Below are 25,023 nucleotides of genomic sequence, written 5' to 3'. Positions count from 1 at the left end.
ACTGCACATAGAACAGCCACAAAAACCTCAAGGACATACAAATATGCATTTATTTAGCTCACAGGTGTGCTGGTTGTCCGCCCAGTACTGTTGGTCCCAGCTGGGCTAGCCCAGACATCTGTAGCTGACTGGAGTCACCTGGGGACTGCTGATCTGGGGCGGCCTTGGCTGGGGTTGTTCAGTTCTGCTCCCTGTGACTTTCATTCTCCTCCTGAGATGAGCTGTCTGTCCTAGGCATATGCTCTTCATGGGCATAGCAGAGGTTCAAGTGTGTAAGCTCATGCAAGAAAACACTTTTCAAGACTCTATTGCTTTAAGGGAAAAGAATCTGAAAAATAAAGACCTATTTATGTATGTATAACTGAATCACTTTGCTGTACACCTGAAACTAACACCACTTTGTAACTCAACTATAATCCAACTTAAAAAAAAAGAAAGACTCTACTGCTTCATGGCTGCTGACGTCCCATTGGCCAAAACAACTCAAACAGACAAGTTCACCATTGTTGGAGTGGGGAATTCTATTCTTTGTATGGGGGTTATGGGGAAGGAGTGACTATTTCTGAACATGAATCTAATGTACTATGCAGAACCTTTCTTGTAAGGTGAGTTGAGGCAGGACAAGTTAGCACATGTAAAGACCCCAAGACATGGCGTCCATGGGGTCTGACCAATTGGGTGCCTCCTGAGGGCTAACCCTCAGGTTAGCCTATCTCATTTAGTCCTGAAAAAGACCCAATGAAGTTTATAATATGAACCTCATTTTATAGAGGGAAAGGTTGAGACTATGAAGAGGTGCAGAGAGAATGCTTAAGACCACTGAAGCAGGAAGTTGCCGAGTCAGCGCTTGAACTTAGATCTGTTCTCTTCCAAATCCTATGCTCTTTACCACTGTGACTAAGATCTGGAAACTCCCCCAAGAAGTAGCCCTGACTGGTCCCAGTTTTACTCTTTAGATGAACATAAAACAAACTTAGCCCCTTTTCCAGGAGTTCATCTTTCTTGTATTTTGAGTCAGTTTCCTTGTCTCCTCTCCTTGAGGCCAAGCAGGCCCACTTTCTTGCTCATCTTTCTAGGTCCATATCCCCGGACATTCACTTTCTTGAGAGTCCAACTATAGAAATGACAGAGATAAACAGACCTGGATGAAATAATTCAGAGAAGCCTTTAATAAAGGAGCACATTGTAAAATAAAGACAAGTGGCCAAAACAAAAAGAAGCAAGGCATTTTATTTGTGCTATAAAGCAAGATGAAGACTTGGAGAAAGGTAAGCAAATCTGATTGGTGCCAACCTCAGGTGATGTTTCTGGACACACTGATCATACTATACCTGGATATTTAGCTCAGGGAGCATGTTTGAAGAAAGAAACAGAAAACAGAAATACTTAGAGCTGACCAACCAGAATGATGAGGAAATCCGAAACCATATCACTGGAGGAATTTTTGAGCACAAGCTCTTCAGCTAGGGGAAGAAAAGAGATTTGTTAAAACATGTAAGGAGGGTCTACCTTTTTGCAAAAGGGACTGATGTTTTAGAAGGAAGAACTAAGACTAAAGGGTAGAAATTAAAGATTTCTGCACAACTTGATAATTAAAGCATGAAATATTAGAGCTGTCCAAACAGAGCTCCGATTTCCTTGGAAGACAGTATATTTTATTAAAGTATCAAGAAAAGAGTGGATAATTAACTTATAAAGAAATAGTCAAAGAGATTGGAACTGGAGTACAAATTGGACTAACCGAACAATTTTTTTTTGAACTAGCTGAACATTAAGATCTTTTCCAAATTTGAAAATCCCATAAAATCTAAAGAAATAGCCTTTTATTACTATAAATATAATGATAATCATAATGATAATAATTCATTCTTCTTCTATTTTGTAGTCTGGAACATACCATCATGTACTCAAAATCATTTTGTGGGACAGGTAGAATAGGTATATTGTTCCCTTTGTGTACAAGGAACCAAGGCTCAGAGAGCTAAGCAATTTCCCAGCACAAACAGTAAGTAAAAGAATGGAGATTCTTCCAAGAGGTGCCTGTACATTGTACTATTGCTGCCAGATCTGATCACGAAGAGAAAGTAATGACAGTTCAAGACATTGTTGGAGAAAGGAAGAACTGATTTCAGAACGGTCAGCCAGGACTCTGTGTTTGGAGGGCTTGAAGTCATGTCCGCCTTTATTATCTGGTAGGAAGTAGCAGTAAGCACCCCCAACAAGCCAGCAAGCCTTCTTGTACAACCCATTCTTTTCAAGGGCCTTGCTTTGACTCTACCCTGAGACCTTGCAAAAAATGGGCTTCTTTGTGATACAGTGCAATCGAGGCAAAGAAATCCAGTTGGCAGCATTTTCTTTGCCAGACTTCCGAGGTTTGATTGGCTTTACTTCATTTTCCCTTGTTCTCACTTTTTGTGAGACCTGTTTTGTCAATTTCATTTCTGCATCTTTACTTTAGACTAGATAGAAGTGTGCACAGAGATTTACCACTCCCTCTCCTTTCCCTCCACCCTCCCTTGCCTACAGCTCACCGCTGGGCTGGATGAGGGCAAGCAGGAAACGGGCCAACTCGGCTTCCCCCCACCATCATCGAGACAGCCTTGCATCCAACCAGAACCCTCCTTTTCTGAGGTGGACGGCTGTTCACGCACCCCTCCTGTCCCCAGGGACCCACAGCACTCCTTCCGGATACTTGTTCTCAGGTAATTTTTCAGCTACCTATCAGCACTTAACAGACTTGACTTCCCCAACTGAAAGAAGACTAATTAAAATGACAAACCTCACATTGATTTATTACCATATGGGTGAAAACAGTAAACAAGCATGACAGTGCTAAAGTGTTTGCTTCTATCCCACCCCTCCTTCACCTCCCACACCTGTTCCGGGACTGAGGCAGTGGGAAAATGGTGACATCAGTGCAGTGAGTCTGCCCTGTGCTCCCTCCCCACCCAGACCTCTTCACCTTCCCCCACTCCTAGAACATGGAACCCCCAGAACATGGGAGAATCAACTTAAACTTAACCGAGCTCACAGCTCTCATCCAGTCCCAAGGGGAAACTTGTTATCACTGCATTTCACAGATGAGAAAATCAAGGGCCCAAGAAGTGAAGTGATTAACTCAAGATCACGTAGCTGCTAGACAGATTATTAAACTCTGACACTTGAAAGGACCAATAATTCCTTTATAAAGCTTTCTTTTGTAAAGGTAATTAAAGTACTTAAGCTACAGCTATTCAGTAAGTATTGAACATTAACCACATGCAAAATGCTGCTCTCAGGGCTGGGAGGTGAGTGAAATGATAGAAGTAGGTCCCTCCTTCAAGAAAAGGAAGGAGGACGCTTAGGGAGCAACACGCTGATGTAACCCATGCCCCTAGGGAGTTTAGCGCAAAGGCACCAGAAAGCAGCCAGGCCCCAGGTGCTCAAGTACAAGATCCCTTGCTGATTTACATCATTCTTCTATTTGTTCCTTTAGACCCTCTCTTTTTTTTTTCTTTTTTAACATCTTTATTGGAGTATAATTGCTTTACAATGGTGTGTTAGTTTCTGCTTTATAACAAAGTGACTCAGTTATACATATACATATGTTCCCATATCTTTTCCCTCTTGCATCTCCCTCCCTCCCACCCTCCCTATCTCACCCCTCTAGGTGGTCACAAGCACCAAGCTGATCTCCCTGTGCTATGCGGCTGCTTCCCACCAGCTATCTATTTTACGTTTGGTAGTGTATATATAGACCCTCTCTTGACCTCCCTCCTTCTACTGCTTCCACTTCATTTCTCTTCTTTTCACAGCAAAATCCCCATAGCATAGTATACGCCCTTACTTTTTTGTAATGAGTACTCTTTAGCAACTTGCATTTAAATTATGCTAAGTTGGGGTTGGCACAAAAGCCGTCTCCACAGATTGCCTGTGACCAACCACTCTAACCATTCTTCCTCTGCCCACTAAATTCTCTCTATGCTATTGCCTTGTTTTATTTTCTTTATAGCACTTACCACACTCTGAAATTATCTTACTGCTCTGTTTGTTAGTTAATTGCCTGCTTTCCCTCTACAAAGACTGGTCTTGTTTACTGTTGTAAACTTAGGACCTAGAATGGCAGCGAGAATGTAGGAGATCAAGAAATATTTGTCAAGGCTTCCCAGGTGGCTCAGTGGTTGAGAGTCCACCTGCCAATGCAGGGGACATGGGTTTCATGCCCCGGTCTGGGAGAATCCCACATGCCGCGGAGCGGCTGGGCCCGTAAGCCATGGCCACTGAGCCTGCACGTCTGGAGCCTGTGCTCCGCAACAGGAGGGGCCACAGCAGTGAGAGGCCCGCGTAGGGCAAAACAAAACAACAAAAAAAAATTTGTCAAATGAATGAATGAACAAATGTTTCACTCTCCACATTCTAATACCAAAGTGTATTTATCCAAACTCATCAACGATTTCTCTATCATACCTTCTGTAAGTCAGTTCTGTGATGTTGCTTAAGGATTACCGATAATGTGTATAAACTACCTAACATAAGGTCAGGCACATAGTAAGTACAAAATAATTATATGTTGATTACGTAAGGGGCAAGGAAGATTCTATCCTCTAAAAACTTTAGTGCTATTCTGAACACTGTGAACTGTGATTAATAAATGGAGTTAAATTGTTTATTAATGATAAGCTATTTTACTAGGTGTTAAGGTAAGAGACCCAAATAAGTATAAGCTCTTTTCTGGGTATAATAACCTACTTGAGTTAAAACCCATAAGAAACATAAATGAAGTATGTGTTGAATAATTCAAGAAGCACTTTCTTAACAAGATAGTATAATAATTGTTATATAATCCTGATAGCTAACATTTATAGAGCTCTAGTTATGTGAAAATACTTGAAACATGGGATCTTATTTAATTTTCATACCACCCTAGGCACTATTATAATCCCTCTTTTATAGACGATGAAAAGAATTTAGGAGGCTCTTTCCTTTGATGAGTCACAGAGAGAAAAGGTGGAGGAATTTGCACTTCAAGCCCAAGCCCATCGGCCAGGAAATCTCACTCTTCTAGCTGCTATGTAATGCTAGTGTGATAAACTGCTCATCTGTATGGGGTTGGCAATTTTGAACAAATTGAACCAGACATTTAAGATATGGTGCTAATTTTTCAAGTTCAGAGGCCGTGGGCTTAGAGCCACTTTGGACTGCATCGTTTGGGAAGACTGCACAGAGACTCATGCAGGGAAGCATCTCTGCAGGGACTGTTTCAGGAATGTGTTCAAGGATAGAGCAAGGTGATGGTGGGGGAGTTCCTGCTGTAGAATAACTACAGTTGTCTCATTAGTGTTGTCTCATTAGGGTGTCTCATTAGGGTTATATCAGTACTCATTTTTCTCTAGGGTAATGAGAGTCAGTTGCATGGTTTAGAGCTGTGATACAGAGAAATGAGAACTCACTGCAAAATATACTTCAGAAAATTTTCCTTCCATGTTCTTCAGAAGATGTGCACCACCGTCTCCCATGTGTTACAGCCTAACAAAAAGTCAAGCTCCCTTTTATAGGGAAACCTATGTTTCTGTCATTTCTAAGACTCAGCCTTTATATATCTGGCTTCTCAACTTTGCCTAACACCATGGTTAAAAGACACTGGCTTGAAAGACAAAAATCTTGTTATTTCAAGCTCCATTAGAAAATGGACACAGAAATGTTATATAATAGGTTATGTACAATACAGTACTATTTAGCCTTAAAAAAGAAGGAAATCCTGCCACCTGTGGCAAAGTAGATGAACCTGGAGGACATTATGCTAAGTGAAATAAGCCAGACACTGAAGGTAAAATACTGTATGATCTCACTTTTATGTAGAATCCTAGTCAAACTCATAGAAGCAGAAAGTAGAATGGTGGTTGCCAGGGGTGGAGGCAAGAGAAATAAGGACGTGATGGTCAATGGTGCAAAGTTTCAGTTGTACAAGATACATAAGTTCTAGACATCAACTACTCAGCATAGTGTCTTTAGGTATCAACACTGTATTGGATACCTAAAATTTGCTAAGAGGGTAGATCTTATGTTAAATCTTCTTACCACCAAAAATAAGTAATAATAAAGGGGTGGGAAGAAACTTTGGGAGGTGATGATTATGGCATTGACAATGGTGATGACTTCATGGATGTATACTTATTCCCAAACTCGTCAAGTTGTATACATTAAGTATCTATAGCTTTTAATATGTCAGTCACAGCTTAATAGAGTGTTTTTTCTTTAAATAAATAAATAAAAAGAAAATGGGGGCTTCCCTGGTGGCGCAGTGGTTGAGAGTCTGCCTGCCGATGCAGGGGACATGGGTTCGTGCCCCGGTCCGGGAAGATCCCACATGCCGCGAAGCGGCTAGGCCCGTGAGCCATGTCCGCTGAGCCTGCGCGTCCGGAGCCTGTGCTCCACAAGAGGAGAGGTCACAACAGTGAGAGGCCCTCGTACCGCAAAAAAAAAAAAAAGAAAAGAAAATGGGAGCGAACCATAGGGGAGAGTTGAATACTTTCTAAAGAATTAAAAAATGGATGTGTGACTCGTGACAGGTTGATAAAGAATTTGAAAAGCCTTTTTTCACTGAGTTTAGAAACTACCTGAAATTCTGATGCCACAGTGTCAATCCTGAATTTCTGTTTGTTGGAAATAATCTAGGTACACTAGTGTGACAAATGTCTCCTAGAACAACAACAAAAATCACTTCTGAAAAGACAGAAGGCTCAGTTAGAGGTGATCAAGTGGTTTTTATTTGGATGAGCACAGTAAAGCAATCCGCATATGGTAAGACATCATGACTTTTTTCACAGAAATTTCATTAATAGGAAAAATAATTAGATGCATATATTTGATGATGATCAGCTAGCTGGCATTGAAGTGAATCAGTTCAAGATTTTCAGAGTCAAGCTGTGCTGACAGTGATTCATATGCACTGATTAGAAGTATAGAGAATGGGCATTTGGGTGTGGTTGGGTAGGGAAGGAAAACAGAAAGCACAGGAAAATGCTGTAGAAAAAGACTTGACAAATCAAGTCTTGCTCAGCTCTAGTTATACAGAGCATTGGGAGTGTCAGCAAAAGGGTAAATTAAAATAACCTTCCTAATGGTATGCTCAATGTACCTGATTCTCACTGAGGAAAGGAATGACTCAGGTTAGGAGTGACAGGAGATGGTGATCTGCAAGAATTCCCTGGGTTCTCTTCCATCCTAATACCCACCCTCACCCTGCTCCCCGTCCCACCATCTACCTGCCGAAGAAGGAAAGGCTGATGCTGTTAGATGCTAAATGGTCAACTGAGACTTGATCTCACCTGTCAGTCAAACCAAAGGGCATCAGCAGTTTCCCACCTCAGAGACATCTAGAATTCAGTAAAGTATCCTGCCCTCAAAGTTGATGGGAAAATGGAAAGAACAAGCCAATGATTACATTGGAAGTAATCTCCCAGGGTCAATGGCAACTCAAGGCTCCCACAAAATGCACATCTTCCCTGCTTCCCCCACTCCACCCCATCTCTTCCTCACTATTTAGAACTTATTTGTCCATGAAACAGTATAAAAAACTTAAAATTATCTTGGCTCAAGGTGGAAATAAAGAAACAGCCATCATTAAAAATGTACAGATTTAGCCTGTCAGAAAAATGACTGCCTCTTCCTTTCGGAAGAGGATTGATTTGTCACAGGGCAATTTATCAATGCTTGTGGATATACTGTTTCACCTTTGACAGATATCACCATCTTTTAGGCATCCCTTAACACCCGCTGCTTGCAGTGCAGCAGAAAGCTGTACCCCCGGCTGTCCTCCCTCTTCTGCAGGCCTATTTCACGTGTCTCAATGAAACCCGTGTTTGATTTGATACTGAAAATGAGGTTACTTTCTCATACTAGAAATAGAGACCTATAAAATTTGCTCTTCAGTATGAAATTCGACAGACCATGTCCTACTGAGTTTTTGGTTATCATTACCTAAATATGTTAAGTTTCTTTTCCCAGGTAAAATTTTGTAGGGGTCTGCTTCAGAACCAGAAGTGGGGTTCTCTTAGAATGTTACTGCCCAGATCATTCAGGGCAACGTGCTCCTCCCAAGGCCACTGAGAACAAGAGGCAGGAAGGAGCCAGTCACTAATATTCGTTGTGAGGTATTGTACCACAGTATCTTCCCATTGCTCTGCAGAGATCTCTCTAATCCTAGCTGAGAAAAAGACCCATTGGGAACCAGGTGGGTGTTTATGTCAATCCACGTCTGCATACGTGTGTGAGGAGGGGTAGGAGTTCAATTTCTTTTTTTTTTTTTCAAGATTAGAAGTTATCATTGAAATTTACAAATATGTAGTAGATCAGTTCTATTCTATTCTCTTACTTACCATATATGTCTTCATGACTGGGAACTTTAAGTTCTAATAAAAATTCTGGGATGACTTGGAGTTTCAGCCTGGAAAGTGACAACACAGGAACTGTGGGCCCTGCTGTGGGTCTCTGATCAGCCCCATTCTCAGTCCCAGCTGGATTCTACCCCAGGAGGGATCTTCTTGCACTTGTGAATGGGCACCACAGTCAATCTCCCGAAGCTCAGTTCACAAATCAGCCACCCCTGTCCACCTCTCAGTTCTAGGGTGTACACAGAGGCAGTGTAAGCTTTCCTCAGAGGTCAGACTCAGAGACTAGACCCTTGCAAGTCCTTAAAGCTGGCTCAGGGCCATTTGGGCAGGGGATTCCAAGGTCCTGACAACTAGGCAGAGGTTAGACATGGGGATGGATGAATGGGGAAGCATAGACTCCTGTGGAGCTCCTTGCCTGTGGGAAGGAATAGGCTGGATGAAGGCCAGAGAAGGGCCCTCTACGGCATGGAGGCGAGGGAAGACCAGCTCTTGCTGAGTCTAAGGGCATAACTGCATTCCACTCCAATTATTTCATTATAGACTGATGTCATCTTTCTTTTTTTTAAGTTGAACTATTAATTTTACTTTTACACAGCTGGAGTCAATGACATTTTGAACACAACAGGAATCAGTTTCTTTTTACTGAGAAAATTAAGATGTTATTTTATTAAGCACTATAAATGCATTGTTTTAATCATATATATTAGGTTTGGAGAAGGGGTTGGACAAAGGGCATGTTCTTTCTCCACCATTTCTTTATGGTCTCAGCAATCTTCTCCATCCATTTTACTAATCAGTAAAAAAAAAAAAAAAAATCCGTCTGCACTGTCTGTTGGACTCCCTGTCACGTCTCAGGGCCACCTGACTTGGCTCTTTTACGGTTGAGGAGGACACAAGAGCAATGCGCTAAAGATAGCAAATCAAAAAGCACTCAGATTTCTTCACAAGTTGCCACTCCCACTCATATGTACAAAGAAATCTATATCATAGCCATTTTTGTAGCAGACATTTTGGAAATAATGACAAAGTGCCAAAAAAGTGAGCTAATTCATGGCCCAGGTCTAAAATGTATTCTTTCAATAAGTATATATTGAATACCTACTCCCTTCCTGAGGCAAATCAGGAAACAACCCAGACCCTCACCCATCCCCCTTAAAAATGTTTTGTCCTTATGGAGCTTATAGTCTTGTCGGAAAGGATAGAAAGTAAACATTAAATAGAAAAAAATAAGTAAGCTACATAATATATTAGAAGATTAAAAACATAATTTGATCATAAAATAAAGAAATCAAAGCAAGATCAGGAGTTTGGGGTGGCAGGTTGCAATTGTAAAGAGGGTGAAACTCATTAATAGGGTGATATTTGAATAAACACTTGAAGGACATGAGGGAGTTAGGGTGAATATATGGGGACAAAACTTTCCATGCCATGGGGACCATCAGCAGAGACCTAATGATTCAAAAACCAGAAAGAGACTAGTGTGACTGGGATGGAGTGAGCCGGGGGTGGAGGGTAGGAAGCACAGTAAATATGATGTTGAAGAGCTAACAATGGCCAGATCCCTCAGGCATGTTGGTTTAGACCAACATAGAACTTAATTTTTAATCTGAATGAGATGGAAAGCCATTGGAATGTTTTGAGCAGGGGAGTGACATGATCTGACTTGCCTTATGAGACTTATTAGTTTGGAGAAATTGGACTGCAGAGGGACAAGAGTGGAAGCATGGAAATAAGCAATGAGGCTATTGCAGTAATCCAGGAGAGAGGTGTTGATGATTTGGAACTGGGTAGTAAGAGTAGAGATAGTTAGGACTGGTAGAATTTTGTTATATTTTGAATGTACACCCATCAGGAACTTTTGACAATCAGGAAGAGGGCATGAGAGAAAGGCACAGGTGAAGGATAATGCCAAGGTTTTTATCCTGAAACACTGGATGAGGGGGGCTGCAGGAGCAGCAAGTGTAGAGGAAAGATCTGGAATTCAGTTTTGGACGCCTTGAGTTTGGGATGTCAATCAGAATTCCCAGTGGAGATGCTGAATATATCATTAGATATTCCAGTCTGGAGTGAACTTATGATATAAATTTAAGAGTCCTTAACATATAGATAATGTGTTAAATCATAAGATTGGATGGAATCACCAAAGACGTGAATGAAACTAAATGAGTTCCAAAGATTGACCCAGAAATACTCCAACATGAAGACATAAACGAAAAGATAAGGAACCAGCAAAGCAGACTGAGAAGAGTGTTCAGAAAACAGGAGGAGAGGGGCTTCCCTGGTGGCGCAGTGGTTGAGAGTCTGCCTGCCGATGCAGGGGACATGGGTTCGTGCCCCAGTCTGGGAGGATCCCACGTGCCGCAGAGCGGCTGGGCCCGTGAGCCATGGCCGCTGAGCCTGCGCATATGGAGCCTGTGCTCTGCAGCGGGAGAGGCACAACAGTGAGATGCCCGCGTACTGCAAAAAAAAAAAAAAAAAAAAAGAAAAAAGAAAATAGGAGGAGAAACAGGAGTGTATTATGTTGGAAGTAGAGAAAGAATTTTAAAAGATGGAAGTAAATCAATCATTTCAAATGCGGCCAATAGACCAGGTTAGATGAGATCAATAATAATAGACCATTGAATTTGGAAATAAGGAGTTCATTGGTGCCCTTGACAAGATATTTTCTATGGAAAGGTGGGGTTAAAAACTCAATTGGTGAGCGAAAAAGCATGGGACAACCCATGCGTTGTATAGACAACAACTCTTATAGAGGTTTTGCTGTATTGGGGAGCTGAGTGAGTCAAGAAGGAACTATTTTAAGATGAGGAACTAACAAAAACACATTTGTATGCCAGTTGGAATGTTCCAGGAAAGAAGGAGGAGAAAGAGGGCAGAATTGCTAGAGGAAAGCCCTTGAGCAGGCCAAAGGAACTGCCTTCAGATAGGAGTAAAATTTGCTTTTTTATTTTAGAGTCATTCAACTGGCTTCAACAATTCATACATCAGAGTAAGACTCTTCTCAAACAACTCTCAGTCCCACAAGGGGGTTGATGACTTCTTTTTGATTAAGACTTTAACTGAGGAGCTTAGTGGTTACTGGTAGTGAGTGGCAGAAGATGTGATGGTTAGTTTGACTGGTTAGTTCCATTTTTCAAAATATTGTATCCAGACATCAGCTATAGGTACTTCAGTGCTCAGGGTTACAAAATGTTAGTTGAGACAATGTGAGTAGGTCAGTGCAAAATTCTATATGCTACTGGAAAAAAATGACTGTAAAGCACATTTTTGGCTAATAGTTTGTCAGTATCTTTATCTTCTTATATGTGAGCAGTTGTTACAATGAGCATATCTAGTATGAGTACCTACTCTGCATTTTCCTGACTCCTGGCATTTTCTCCATTTGCAAGTCCTCCCACACTTTTCCAAAGTTCTATTCAAACTTTAACCTTTACAAAGACTTCAGTGATCATCACATGAAATGGGTTCTTTTTCTCTAGACTTCTAGAACGTTTTCTTTGTAGGACTAATTCTACATTTGTATTGTGATGTTTTGTCTTACTTATATATATTCAGATTTCCTTACTAGATTCAATTCTCTTGAAAGTAAAAATAATACAATATAAAAACATTGTGCACTTCATGTCTCCTTCTTCAGTAGAACTCAGCAGATAGATGGATAGATAGGTAGATAGATATGGAGAGAGAGAGAGAGAGAGAGAGAATAAATGAATAAAGGGAGAAAGGAAGGAAGGGAGGAAGGAAATAAGAAAGTTCTATAAAGGTAATAGTGATCATTTTTTTTTGTCAGTAATATAAACAAAATCTGCCAAGGGGGCTTATCTGTTTTAAGTTTTTGGCCTTAGCTAAAGTATTTTGAATATCTTATTTTCTTTTGTTCATTTCATTCAAAGAAAGATATGTTATTAAAGTATGGTGAGGATAGCTAAGAGGTTTTAATCAAGTTATATTTCAAGCTGATTATTTTTAGCAGTCACTGTATGGAAGGAGTTCTGATGTGGGGAGAGGAAGGGGTTAGGGAAGGAATTCTTGGGAGTGATGCTTGACACCAGAAACTGTATTAGACAAATAAATATAACAAAACAGAAACAGACTCACAGCTATAGAGAACAAACTAGTGGTTACCAGTGGAGGACAGGGAGGGGGAGAGGGACAAGATAGGGGTAGGGGATCAAAAGATACAAACTACTTTGTTTAAAATAGATAAGCTACAAGGATATATTGTAGCCAATATTTTATAATAATGTTAAATGGAGTATAAGCTATAAAAATTTTGAATCACTATGTTGCACACCAGAAACTAATATAATATTGTAAATCAACTATACTTCAATAAAAAAAGAAACTGCATTAAATGATCCAAACCCCTTATATCCTTCAGTAATAATTTTCTTCTTTACTAACCACAAACTAGAAGTCAATTCCCAAGTGGGACAAGGAAGTCTCAGAAGTTTCAGAGCCTTTTCTTTCCTCCTGTTGCCTATGGTGGTTGTTAATGACAACTTTTACTTGTGCACATGCAAGTAAATAAGTGCTTATCACTTATTGATACTTTACTATGTGTCAGGCACTGTTCTGAGCACTTTACAATATGTACAATGTATTTAATCACCATTAACAAGTATGTGAAGTGGACACTATTACTAACCCCATTTTACTGATGTCACAGATAAGGCATAGAGATGTTACATAACTTGTCTAAAGTTACAATGCTAATAAGAGGCAAGTTGTTCCAGTTAGACCACTGGTTACACAGGACCTAAATATTTCAGGCAGCCTTACTTTCCCAAGCACAATAGAAGAATGTCAACAGCAAGCCCAAGCATTTTGTTAGAACCAATGACACTCTCCCCTCCAAACTGAGCCTCCAGTTAATATTAGGGCAAGAGGGGATATCTGAGGAGGACAAAACATAAAATAAAATAAAATAAAACAAAATAAAACAAAATAATATAAAATAAAATATTCTTGATAGTGTACTGTGGAAGGGGGAATTTTCCTCTTGGCTATAGAGGAGCCTTATAGTCAAGGAGGCCATAGAATATTTTGTGTGCATTTATATACACCCACACACAATTCCAAAGGTAGTTAGTTTACTTGGTTTTGAATATCTGCAACTAATAAAGTTAAACTGTCCGATTAGTTGTATCTCCCAAGTTTCTGCAGGAAGGTTCCTGCCAAGGGAAATGTGATAACTCCAATCTTAAACCAATTGCTTTGTTCTGGAAATATTGTTTTCCAGTTAGCCAGGCCTGGTTTCCATGATGCTATGAGTGAGAGAAGCAGGATCAGCCACACATGAATTATGTGTAATGGGGTCTCCAGAGAAAAAAGAAGGTCTCTTATCAGAACAAGGGCAAAGGGGAGGTGTTCAGGGTCAAGAAAAGCTGTAAATACCACCCAGACTATTACGTTTTATAAGCCAAGTGGGAGGAGAGGAGGACCTGAACTTCTGAACTAAGATAGCGGGAAGCAAAACAGCAAGAAAAGGCTCTGGATATCACTAGTCCTTAGAGAAATGCAAATATGGAGAATACGATGAGATGCCACATGACCCACCCACTGGAGTGGTTAAAGTCAAAAAGGCTGACAGGACCAAGAGTTGGCCAGGATGTGGGGAAACTGGAACCTCACACATTGCTGGTGGAAATGTAAAATGGTACAGCCACTCTAGAAAACAGGCAGGCACTTGCTTAAAAAAGTTAGATATATACTTACCATATAACCCAGCAAGCCCATTCCTAGAAATCTACCAAGAGAAATGAAAGCATGTGTCCACATAAAGACATGGGTATAAAGGTTTATAAACAGCATTATTTATAATAGTCAAAAACTGGAAACAGCCAAAATGTCCACCAGCTGAAAAATGGATAAAATAAAAGTGATCTATCCACACAATGGAGTACTCTTCAGCAATAAAAAAGGAGCAAAGTCATGACACATGCGGCCACGTGGATAAAACTCGGCAACATTATGCCAGGTGAAAGAAGCAAGATGTAAAAGGCCGCATGTTGTATGATTCCATTTATACGAAATGACCACAAAGGGCAATCCATAGAGACAGAAAGTAGATCAAAGGTTGCCAGAGACTCTGTAAGTGGGATTGACTGCAGATAAGCCCAAGGTAATTTTTGAGGATTATGGAAGTGTTCTCAATCTGAATTGTGCTGACTGGTGCACAAATGTATAATAGTACTAAAACTCAGCAAACCATACACTCAAAATGGTAGGTGTCATGGTTTAAAATTCATACCTCAGGAAAGTTACTTTAAAAAGGAGGGATAATGATACTGAGCAGGGCCCTGTGGGACTCCTGGGCACAATAGCCTTTCTGTGCCCCCCATTTCTTGATTACAGGAAACAGACTTCATTCAGCCTCCATGACCTGCCCTGAGTTCCAACTGAGCATGTCCAGACGGATGCTAATTAGAGAAGGGAGGAAGGTCAAAAGAAACAATAGTGCAGCCTTGGGGCAGGGTCCTGGTTCCCCCTCAAGAGATACACACAACAATATCTTGAGCTGTTTTGCAGATACTGAAACCCCCATCAGGTGGGAGAAGTTAACTGGATGCTGCCCTCAAGCACTAGACCCCAGACCTGTTGGAACCAGAAGGGTGATGGTGCTGACTCCCACTTACCTCACCACCAACCCATCAGAAGAATGTCCACCAGCTGATCACACCCTCTTTGAACCATTGCTATCAGTATAAAACCTCTCACTACCCCCTCCAAGTTGGGACACACAGTTTTGAGGGTGTTGACCCGCTGTGGCCCCCTTTGCCTGGCAAAGCAATAAAGCTTTCCTACTTCACCCAAAACTGTGTCTCAGAGATTTAATTTGGTGTCAGGGTACAGAGGCCAGATTCGGCTTCAATAAGAAGATGGATTTGAGAGAAACTGGGGACGAAAAATATTCCAGGCCCAATGCTGATTGGCTGTGAGGGACAAATGAGAAGAAAGAGCCCAGGGCGACTCCCAGATTTTTGATGAGGAAATGGGTCGTGACTTTAAACAAATAAAAGAGAGATAATGATTTTGTGTTCAAAGAAACAACAGTTACACTATCCTTCATGTTATAAATAAAGAAACTTCCTTTTCTAGTCCCTTAAAAGTTTAGAATTGAAACAGATTTCATGACCTCTTTTCCTTCACTCTCAACGGTGTCTTGGTTCTTTAAAAGAGGCACTTCTAGCATGCCGGAACCAAAGAAAGCTAAGCAGAATATATTAAATCCCATGCAAGCCTGGTCTAGTAAGTGTTATACATATATATATATATATATATATATATATATATATATATATGTGTGTGTGTGTGTAGGTATATATATATATATATTTAAAAATTTATTTTTTATTTATTTATTTTTGGCTGCGTTGGGTCTTTGTTGCTGCCCGTGGGCTTTCTCTAGTTGCGGCAAGCAGAGGCTACTCTTTGTTGCGGTACGTGGTCTTCTCATTGCCATGGTTTCTCTTGTCGTGGACCACGGGCTCTAGGCGCGCGGGCTTCAGTAGTTGTGGCTCACGGGCTATAGAGCACAGGTTCAGTAGTTGTGGCGCACAGGCTTAGTTGCTCCGTGACACGTGGGATCGTCCTGGACCAGGGCTAGAACCTGTGTCGCCTGCATCGACAGGTGGATTCTTAACCACCGCGCCACCAAGGAAGTCCCTAGTAAGTGTTACATTTTATTTTAGGAGCACAGAGGCTCAGATACCTTGGCCCATTGTGGATGTAATAAACCTCTTCCTTTTTTAGCTTCTTCCCTGAAGTAATTGAAGCTTCTTCTCAGTTACATGAGTCCAATGTCTCAGGGAGAGAAATTTCTACTCATAAACCAGTTAATCCCAGCCATTACTAGCAATGACTTAGTTTGGACAAAGGCTAGTCTTTCCTACATTTTGAAAAAGACTAGCTTTCTACTCTATCAATAAAGGGGTGTTCTTCTAAGTTTTTACTTGTTTGTTTGTTTAAGGAAAACTCAATATCTGATTTGCTTTCTCAGATGCTTACATGAGGCTAATTTTTCATTAGCCTTTGATCAGATGTAGTCTGAACCACAAAGCTACTTAGAAGCATTTCTCTATCAATACATTGGAAATAAAATTAGCTGGAGAGATTTGATGTAAAATTATTTAACATATAAATAAACATATAAATTTAACACTTATTTAACATATAAATAAATAAATGATCTACAACTAGATAGATGAGAAAAAATGGATTACATAGGACTTATTCTCATATTAATATTCCATATCACCAAAAACTACACATCGGCTCTTTTATTACTGGTCTATTTCATGCAGCCATCTGAAGTCATATATATTTTGAAACTTATTTTATATTCTGACCAGAAACTAAGGTTTAGAAGAAGAAAAAGCACTCAATTTATAACTAGAAGCTACAAACATTTGTGGTGTTTGTCTCATCCAGACTGATTTTTGAACAAAGGTGCATTTCTTGTTTAGGTGGAAACAACAATTTATTCTTCTGAGATGTCGGGATGCTATGGATATGGAACACAGGTATACCTCGCAGTAATCTCGTGTTTTATCCTTGCCTAGAGGGATTCAGGCTCTCCTCTTCACTCCATCCACCAAGGAGGAACAGGATAGAGGGAGAACAGAGCAGCTCTACTTTGTAGTTTGTCAAAAGTAAATTTTGACTCAAACAATTTGTTAGAAATTCAACAACAATGACCTTCTGGTCTTAAGGATTCCTAGATGATCTCTACATCTCTACAAGGTAAACCTTGAAAGGATTCCTGCAGTCTTCACCTATTTTCTTCTCAGGTGACCATTTATAAGGTCTCAAGAGATAACTGTTAGTCTTTCATACTGTCATTTTCCTAAACAATTTGTAAACTATTTTCATCTACAGATAACAATAGATTCTTCTGAATAAATATTTTAAAAATAGAAGGAAGCTCTTCCTTTCCTCAACTTCTTTTACCTTCATAAACCTATAGAAAAGTCCTTCTTCAAAAACTCAAGAGAAGTGTATCTTCCACTTCTTAATAAGCAGGCCATCAAAGTGAATAGAATCCTGTACCTTAAGAAACAATACAGATAAAAATGTTTCTGAATGTGATCTCTCTCAGGTGCCAAGAGAACCAGGAATATTCCAGATCACAAAATTGGATGGGGAGAGTAAAAATGTTATCTCTAATTTACAAGTAATGAAACCATAGATATGTTTGTTTCATAAAGTTCAATATACATGAAACTTTAAAATTAACTCATTCAAGCAATGGTTATTCAAATTACAAAATGGTTCTTTTCTTTAACTGGAAGCCTTCCAAAAGCTATTTGTTTCTGATAGCTATTTGAGTGAAGAGCTGGTTCAAAAGAAGGAAGAGAAGTTCATAGCTAAAATAAATAGGAGATTAGACATCACTGCTCACTGAAGATAAATCTGAAATAAAGATGAATTTCTTCTGAAATTAGACCATAAACAATTAGGGGAAACATTTATTAATAAAAATTGGATTTGCTGTGACTGTTTTATAAAATGAAGCACATCCCAAATGTCTTCGTTTTTGTAACAGTATCTGCTCCATTGCCTGTGGCCTCTCCCCAAACAACTGTTACTAGCTTGGTCCCAGGAAAAGCAATACTATATTTCTAGCTTGTGTGGTGGGACCGGTTGCCTAGCATTGCAGTAAATTTTACAAAACAGTTGGCAGAAGGATCAGACCAGCTCGGCTAAATGAATTAAGCAATCACATAAGACTGCAGGGCATATTAAGGAGGAATGTCCACATTATAGCACTTGATACTCCCTTCTCACAGCCCCACTTCACCCCCAGTATAATGCTTTGGCTGAGCAGGCTGTAATCTGATATTAAACAAGATTCTTGTTAAGTAGATACAATGAAACAATGCTGAGTTTTTGTTGCATTAGTGGAGTTAAATGCATTTTATTAGCACTCATTAGAACGAGGGAAAACTTGGAGCTAAGGATTCATTAGCCAAAAAAGGCTCCCTGTGAGGTAAAGTGATTAAACTGCTGGGTGCCAGAGAAAGGGGATCTGGGCCACACACAGCAGATCCTGAAAATCTGTCCTCTCTCGGTCGGTCCGCCATGACGAAAATGTCTGAGAACAGTTTGGGGAAGAAATGTTAGGTCCAACCGCAGGTCATCTGAAAATATGTTTCTTTCTAAAGCTGTTAATTTGACAAAAGGCAGAAGCCCAGAAAGAAAGCACAATTATGATTTATGTTTTAGATTCTAAAGGAAGTCATTTACTTCGGGGATTTGAAAACAGAAAAGTGCTACCAGCTCTTCAGTTTTGAAAGATGTATCATGAACTCTGCTTTTATTCTATTTCGTTGTCAGGAAAAAACACCACACACACACACACACACACACACACACACATACAAACACATCATTGCTCTGAAATAAAAGTTTCCCCCAAAAGTAAAATGAATATGTGAAGCTATTTTTGCTTAATTAAACTTAACCAAACATAATTTTCATCTAAAGAACTAAATGATAATGCATTTTTAAATAACCCTGAAACTTCAGAATTTGGGAGTTTCATTGTCATGTTATGTCTCTGTGATGCAGCTCTATGGAGTGGCCAGTTTAGTGAATGCATCCAGCTACTGGCCTGTTATTAACTCTTATTACATCCCTGCTCCCAAATTTCTGTCTCTGGGTTTCCAGCCTCCCACTTCCCAACATCTGCTGGAGCTCTACCACTGGCTGTTCTACAAACCTAGTACGCTCCAAACCAAATCCATCATCAGTCCTCCTAAGGCCCTCCTATTCTCCCTCTATTAATGGCACCTCATCTTCACAGTCATCCAGGGTTGAAACTTTAGCATCATTATTTTTTCTTAGTTTTCACATGCAATCAGTTTACTAATCCTCTAGATTTGACCTCTGCAAAAGCCTTATATTCATCCTCTCTCCTCCCTTGTAGTTTACAAGTCAGATCATCATGTGTTGTCATTTAGACTATTGCCATGGCCTCAACAGCAAACAGGATCTCCTGCCCATTGTTCCTCCATTACACTCTGTCTTGCACACAGTTGCCAAAGTAATCTTCTAGGAGCACAGCTCCAAACGGGCAGATTTTCTTGCCTAAAATCTTCAGTGGGCTTCTATTGTCTCAATCTGCAAAATGAGCATGATGTCTCAATCTGTAAGATGAGTTGATATCTCAACTATTGCAGAGTTGTAGAGCTCCGAAAAGATAATGGATCAAGTCCTCTACCCAGAAGTTATCACATAGTGAGAGCTCAGTAGTGGGTAGTTATTATTATCTGTTATCTTGGTCCCTTCTTTGACCAAGCTGAACTGCTGATTGCTTCCCATACATGCTACCCATGATTCGTTTTTTTTCCTGTTCTCATTCAATTCCCTTGGCCTGGAGAACACTGCCTTCATTGACCTAAATTCAAATTCTATTCAGTCTCTGACACCCAACTTCAGTTAAGCTCTCCCATGCCCTCCTGGATGTAAGGGACTCCTCTCTCATCTCAACAACTACAGCCCTTCAGTGAGGGTTCTTTAATTATCCTTGTGATTTTCTTATATTTGCTAAATGCTAAAATTTGAGGGGAGACTTTACATCTAATTTATTTTTATATCTATTCTCTCATAACGACTATCGTAGGTCTGTCTCAGGACTATGTTATGGAACTCTGCACAGCTCAAGGAATCTGTGCTTGCTTCTGCCCTCCTGCTTCATTTTATGTCTGTGCAGAACTGGAGTGCAGTGTAACCTGAAATGAAATAGACTTTGTGTTTGATCGAGTGGCACTTAATGCCCAAATGCTCATGTTAATGTGCACGAGTCAAGTATACATTTTCTTCCATTTCTATCAACTTGTCTTAGCAGTTCAATGTAAATGGCCAAGTCTCCCTTCTATCGTTATAGAAAGTACTGCCTTGTACTTCTTTTTTAATTTTCATGCAGCTATAGCTCTTCAAGGCAATATTTTTCATAGCCATTTGTGTCCTCTGTTAGCTCCCTTGCACATGGGCAGGGTCCAGCTATATCTTCCGTGTGTGCTACATGTAACTCTGGCACCTCACACAGTACCTTCCTCCTGGAGGTGTTCTGAACACACTCACTGAATAATAAAAATACTAAGGAATTTTTCAGTTATGATCTTTGATTCTATAAATCTTGATCCTATAAGTTCACTTTTAGTTCTTTAGTCTAAGAAAACAATGATTAATTTGTACTAATAAAACATCTATAAAACAAAAATACAGAATTTGAAAGTGCAGCATTAGGGAAAGGTTGATAACCTGTTTTAATATAAATTTATTTATTTATTTTTGTCTGCATTGGATGTTCATTGCTGTGCATGGGCTTTCTCTAGTTGCAGTGAACAGGGACTACTCTTTGTTGTGGTGCGCAGATTTCTCATTGCAGTGGCTTCTCTTGTTGCGGAGCACAGGCTCTAGGCACATGAGCTTCAGTAATTGTGGCACACGGGCTCAGTAGTTGTGGTTTGCGGGCTCTAGAGCACAGGCTCAGTAGTTGTGGCGCACAGGCTTAGCTGCTCCACAGCATGTGGGATCTTCCCACACCAGGGCTCAAACCCGTGTCCCCTGCATTGGTAGGTGGATTCTTAACCACTGAGCCACGTGGGAAGTCCCTGATAACCTTCTAGTAGTAGTAGAAGTGATAGAAGTATCGGTAGAAGTAACATCAAGAAGTTACACTTCCTAAGTTGTTACTCTGGCAGGTGCTCTGTTGCTGGTTTTAATGAATCTCCAAAATATCTGTGCTAAGTATGCTTATTACACAGATAAGAAAATTGAAGCTTGTTTAAGTCACTTGAGAAGGAAAAAAAAGCTCATTTGACTGAGAAATGAAATAATATATGGCTAATGTGATGACTTCTGTAAAGGTTTACTGGATAGCACTATGTAACAAAAAGAGAAAGCTGGTTATAAAACTATTTTATGACATGTATATACCAAACATAATGGGGAAAAAAGGCTAGGCAGACAATATAGCAAAATATTAAAAGTGCTTATGTTTGAATGATTAGATTTTGATTGGACTGAAATTATTTTATTTTTTAATTATTATTATATTATTTTCCTCATTGTATATCTAAATGTGAATAAGGATGATATGCTATTTTTGGAAAAGAAATAAGAGCATTTTTTATTTGTTTGTTGTCATTATTGTGTGTATGAGTGCTTTTAAGTAAAGCAAAAATAAGGAAGGTTGATGGAGTCTGTGTCTCCCTGAATCATTGTAAGATCGCACATTGGTTAGGCAGGTAAAACTGTCAGAACTATTCTGGCCTTGGGGCCAACTTTTTTCTAGAAAGGCCCAGGGTTGTGCCTTGGTGTTTGCCCTTCCATGACTTTCTGCACAGCAGTTTCTGGCCAGAACTCTAACACCCACCAACCCGCCTACCTCACCCACAACCCCAGGGGCCCTCGGAGCTGGTGCAGGGAACTCTGACTGCTCTTTCCAGGCAGCTGATAGGTTTACACATATTCCCCCACCTGCCTCAGGGCCCCTTCAGCTCTTGCTCCTGACAAGGCAGGGTTACCTCGCTGGCTGTCTCCTGGAGAGGCAGTCTTACACCGTCCTGAGTAACACCGAGGCCAGCAGTACTGAGTGATCATGTTAGAGAGCTTAGGGCCCCCTTCCCAGAGTCAGGTCCCATGACAAGTCGGGGGGAAAAAAAAAAAACCTTCGTGTGTCATCTTTCAGAGGAGGAGTGAAATTTGCTGTGCCACTTGGAGCAGCCTGGAGACCACAAGGGACAAAGCACAGTGGCTGTAGCAAATTGTGACACTTTTTACTGGGTTTTGTTTGTTTCAAAACCACAACCTAGAAGAAAATAAGTTCTACAAGTGCCCAGAATGAAGTTTCCACAGTGAAGAAGGATATTAACCAGAGACTGAGTGGTGAAAACTTTAGGAGTTGTCTTTTAAAGCCCTCAAGCTTCCTCCACATAGATCTCAATGATTGTTTTTTCTCAGAGGACTTTCAAAATAAGGAGTTTGGGTCATTAGGAAGACCTTTTGGATCTGAGAGCATTTTGAGGAGCACAGAAATAAAGACTAATCCATTTTCTCATTTGGAGAATGCTGAACCCTTTAAGTCACTTCAAACATAGGTTTCTAAGAAAGATGCTGTGAGTGTCTACCTTTGATGGCACTGTGAAGAACAGTCTATAAAAGCATGGCAGACAAACAATCTGAAAAAGATAACATTTTTAAAATCCCATTAAAATAGCATCAAAATGGTTAAACACTTAGGAATAAACTTAACCAAGGAGGAGAAAGACTTGTACACTGAAAACTACAAAATAATGATGAAAAAAATTAAAGACACAAACAAATGGAAAGGCCTCCTGTATTCATGGATTGGAAGACTTACTATTATTAAAATGTCCATACTATCCAAAGCTATCTAGATTCAATGTAATCCCTATCAAAATCCCAATGACATTTTTTGCAGAAATTTAAAAAACAACCCTAAAATTCATAGGAAAACGTGAGGGATTTGAGAAACCAAAATAATCTTGATAAAGATCAAAGCAGGAGACCTTACACTTCTGACTTCATAATACATTGCAAAGCTACAATAATCAAACAGTGTGGTACTGACATAAAGACAGACATATAGACCAATGGAATAAATAGCGAGCCCAGTAGACCCACACATGTTTGGTCAAGTGATCTTTGATAAGGATGCCAAGAATACACAATGGAAAAAAGAATTGTCTCTTTAACAAATGCTCTTTGGAAAACTGAATAGCCACAAGCAAAAGAATAAAATTAGATCCTTATCTTACACCATACACAAAAAATCAACTCAAAACAGCTTAAAGACTTAAACATAAGACCTAAAAAAATCCTAGAAGAAAACATAAGGGAAAAGCTTCTTAATATTGGTCTTGGCAATGATTTCTTGGATATGACATCAAAAGCACAGACCAAAAAAAGCAAAAAGTAGGCAAGTAGGACTACATCAACATTTTTCAGCAGCAAAGGAAATAATCAACAGAGTGAAACAGCAACCTACAGAATGGGAGAAAATATTTGCAAATCATATATCTGATAATGGCTTAATATTCAAAATATATAAGGGAATCCTACAACTCAATGGCAAAAAAATTGAATAACCAGATTAAAATAAAAAATTGGCAAAGGCTTGAATGGACATTTTTCCAAAGACATACAAATGGCCCATAGGTATATAAATAGATGCTCACCATCACAAATCATCAGGGTAGTGCAAATTAAAATCACAATGAGATATCATCGCACACTTGTTAGGATGACCATTATAAAAACAAACATAGGGCTTCCCTGGTGGTGCAGTGGTTGAGAGTCCGCCTGCCGATGCAGGGGACACAGGTTCGTGCCCTGGTCCGGGAAGATCCCACATGCCGCGGAGTGGCGGGGCCCGTGAGCCATGCCACTGAGCCTGTGCGTCCAGAGCCTGTGCTCTGCAACGGGAGAGGCCACAACAGTGAGAGACCCACGTACCGCAAAAAATAAATACATAAATAAAAACATAAAAGAAAACAAAACAGAAAATAACAAGTGTAAATGAGGATGTGGAGAAATTGGAACCCATATGCACTGTTGGTGGCAATATAAAATGGTGCAACCACTATGGAAAGCATTATGGACGTTCTTCAAAAAATTAAAAATAGAATTACCATAAGATCCAGCGATTCCACTTCTGGGTATTTATCCAAAGAGTTGAAATCGGGATCTGAAAGAGATATTTGTGCCCATGTATATTGTTGCATTATTCACAATAGCCAAGAGGTGGAAACAACCTAAATGTCCATTAAGGAAAAAATGGATGAATAAAATGTGGTATATACTTAAAATGTAATATTATTTAGCCATAGAAGAGGGAAATCCTGACATATGGTACAACATGGATGAAACTTGAAGGACATTATGCTAAGTGAAATGAGCCAGTAACAGGAGAACAAAACCTGCGTGATTCCACTTATGTAAGGTATCTAAAATAATCAAACTCATCAAAGCAGGAAGTAGAATGGTAGTTGCCAGGGGCTGAAGAGAGAGGGAAATAGGAAGTTACTGCTCAATGAGTATAGAGTATCAATCACGGAAGATGAAAAGTTCTACATATCTGCTGTACAACAATGTGCATGTAGTTAACAATACAGTACACAGAAAACTTTTTAAGAGGGTAGAATTCATATTATATATATTTTTTACTACAATAAAAAAAGGCAGATCAGAGGAATACCTGGCTGCAATACTGGGTGTGACATTCAATTTCAGGTGTTCAAAAATGCAACTTTGACATCATTGTCTATAATTATGCTTAATTTATATTTTCATTTCCTATCTTCCCAGTAATGAAAGGGTTATCTCAGCCAATTCAGAAGTCCTCATCATCCATGCAGTAGTAGTTATATAACCAAGGTGTCAAGGAATAGGGATGTATATAGTATATAGAGCATTTACTAATAGTAATTATTATATATTAGCATTTACATTAAAATAGATCATTTATAAAACATTTCGGTGAGAGAAGTAACAGTGAGATTCTGAACAAAGTCTCCCTTAGACCCTGAAAACAAATTTCCTTTATTCTGCCAAAGATGAGGATGCTAGTTCCCTCCACCTCTGAGCCAACCAGCCTGGGATATCTAGCTCCTCCTTCTCT

General features: G+C 39.8%; 1 long non-coding RNA gene across 3 annotated transcripts in view; it reads left to right on the top strand.

The window, feature by feature from the left end:
* The window catches only part of LOC149750420 (uncharacterized), a 126,186-nt gene extending 111,003 nt beyond the window's left edge, over nt 1-15,183 (top strand). For 2 of the 3 annotated variants that reach the window (XR_016392050.1, XR_016392052.1), the window contains 2 exons: nt 1,077-2,702; nt 14,904-15,183. This is a non-coding gene — a long non-coding RNA (uncharacterized LOC149750420). The remainder of the gene's footprint in view (nt 1-1,076; nt 2,703-14,903) is intronic. The other variant, XR_016392051.1, reaches the window with a different exon arrangement.
* Nucleotides 15,184-25,023: the final 9,840 nt, after the last annotated feature.

The sequence above is a fragment of the Delphinapterus leucas genome, chromosome 1 (genome assembly GCF_059928025.1).
Source record: "Delphinapterus leucas isolate spDelLeu-1000000601 "Yukka" chromosome 1, BTC_Dleu_Yukka2, whole genome shotgun sequence".
Lineage (NCBI taxonomy): Eukaryota > Metazoa > Chordata > Mammalia > Artiodactyla > Monodontidae > Delphinapterus > Delphinapterus leucas.
The sequence above is the reverse complement of the archived record's forward strand: the minus strand, read 5'-3'. Positions and strand labels throughout refer to the sequence as shown.